At 33.5% G+C, this 2,569-nt stretch overlaps 1 pseudogene; it reads left to right on the top strand.

Annotated features, from left to right (window-relative positions):
- Window positions 1-334: 334 nt before the first annotated feature.
- LOC112479528 lies at window positions 335-453 on the top strand (annotated as a pseudogene).
- The last annotated feature ends 2,116 nt before the right edge of the window (window positions 454-2,569 follow it).

The following is a 2,569-nucleotide window of genomic DNA, read 5'->3' as shown; positions in this document are numbered from 1 at the left end:
ACCTCAGCTGTCCTCCATTTGGCCTCTCCAGCAGGCTATTCATCAGTTGAATAGGTTAGTCACCTATTCACATGGTGGTCTCAAGATTCCAAACACATCAAGAGGCAAAGCACTGAAGCCCAAGCATTTTTCAGACATCTGATAATGTCCCATTGGCCAAACAAGTTACATGGCTAAGCACAGACTGAAGGCGTCAAGAGACAGATTTCACCTTTTGATCTGAGGAGAGCCATAGCCACATTCCAAAGGAAAGGCATATAGAGATAGGAATGATTTGTGATTATTTTTTTGCAATTTATCACAGAGAAATACTGTTAAAAATTACACATGCGTAGTCTACAGCCATGCCACCTTGAACAAGCCTGATCCCGTCTGATCTTGGAAACTAAGCAGGGTTGGACCTGGTTAGTACTTGGATGGGAGACCACCTAGGAAGACCAGGTGCTCCAGGAGTAAAAAAATAAAAAATAAGGGATTGTAAGCTGACAAGGTCCTTGCAATCTGTGAGGTCAACCAAGAGTTGCCTTGCCAAAAAAAAAAAAAAAATTGCACATACGTAAAATACGTATATGTGTGTATATATATGTCTATATACATAGACATATATATTTTTTACACATACAAGTATACATGAAAAATACATAACCAAACAAAAAAAATCACATTAAATATGATGTTTTATAACTCCCTCCCCCCATTAATTACATGCTGGGAACATTTAATGTCCTTGTTTTAAGATGTGCATAGATTTACATTGTGCGGAATTACCATGACAAATTTAACAAAGTCTCTTGCAGGACTTTTAGGTTGTTTCCAGTTTTGCAATAACCTTCTGAATATGTAGACATTTATACATTTTTCTCATTAGTTCCTTGGTGTACATATTTCAACCTCTAAAATATTGCAAGAATACTATACTGAAAGATTGCAACCAGAGATGATAGTCAAAACACTCAATGGTGGAAAGGATACTGACTTTAACTTTGAGCAGAGTCCTGAAGGTAACCCTTTAATTGCTGGATTGAGATGTCCAAGTTCCAGTGGAGGGTCAAGCAGCTGCGGTAGTGGTTGGTACTCAAAAGTGCTAGTTTGGGATAACTTTTATTTACCTTTACAACCATACTAAATATCATCCACAAAGAAGTGTGTGGAAATATCTGTTTCCCATCACCCTCTGCAATTGCAACTCTAGATGTTGTCTATCTTTTAAATCTTTGCCAAGCTGACAATGTTGTTTCCATGATAACGATGAAAATAATACCATTTTTTTTAATTTTGTATTTTTCCAATCACAGGTGAGGGCAATTTTTTACATTTCATCCCCATTTGCATTGAGTTGTTTTTGTTGCTTTTAATGAATTACCTGTTTATGTTCTCTGCCCATTTTTCTTCGTGATGTTACTTTTAAATAAAAAGCTAATATTTATTGATGCCTTATGATATGTCACTATTCTAAGGCCTTAATAAGCATTACCTATTTTAATATTCACCATGACCATATAAAGTTATTGTTATTCCCTTTTAGAAATGTGAAAATAGAGGCAGAGGTTCAGTAATGTGCACACCAGGAACTTATTTGTAAGTGCTGGGGTCAGGATTCAAGTTCAGGAAGTCAAGTCCCATAACTCAGGTTCTTAATCATTCTGATCTATTCTATTCCTTCTACAGTATTTACTTACAAGAGCTTTTTACATACAGATATTAATTATTTAATAGATATTGTACATTTTTCCTAGTTTGTCCTACTTTTAACTTTCCTTATGGTGTTGCTTGCTGTATAGGTATTTAAAAAATATTACAGATGTACTTTTCAAAATAAATATTTTTTTTTTACCTCGATTACCTTGATTGACTGGGGTTTAATTGAGAGAATTCTCATATATTTAAAGTATACAAAGTGATGATTTGATATACATATACATTGTGAAAGGATTTCCACCATCAGGTTAATTAACATGTTCATCACCACACATAGTCGCTTTTGAGAACATTTAAATTCTATTTTCAGCAAATGTCAATTATTCAATGTAATATTATCAATTATAGTTACCGTGTTATACTTTAGATCCTCAGACATTGTTTTTCTTATAACTGGATAGTTTTACATAGTTTAAAATATTTAATATAGTCAAATATCTTAAGTTTTTTCTTAATGGATTTTGTCTCTAATACCATTCTCAAATATTCCCTAGCTAAAGGATATAAAAACATTTAGCTATATTTTCTTCTACATACAACTTCGCAATTGCCTGTATTACCAGCATACACATGCTTAGGCCCCATTCAGACCTATTGAATCAAAATTTCTACAATGAGGACTAGACATTTATGCTTTTAAAAAGATATACAAACTCACAGTCCAGGAGGGCTGGTAAATAAATACACACATTTATCTCTCTTACTTCCCAAAGCACATTAAATTGACTGAAGAAATAATAAATTAAGAATGTATCTACAAAATCAATTCCAGATGGGTTAAAAAGTTAGTTGTGAAATCCCAAACTTAACTTTTAGAAGAACACATAGAAGAATACCTGTATTAGTCAGAGTTCTCTACAGAAACAAAACC

Source organism: Pteropus alecto, unplaced genomic scaffold (assembly GCF_000325575.1).
Source record: "Pteropus alecto unplaced genomic scaffold, ASM32557v1 scaffold23, whole genome shotgun sequence".
In the NCBI taxonomy this organism is placed as follows: Eukaryota; Metazoa; Chordata; class Mammalia; order Chiroptera; family Pteropodidae; genus Pteropus; species Pteropus alecto.
Note: the sequence above shows the minus strand (reverse complement) of the source record. Positions and strands in the feature narration are given on the sequence as shown.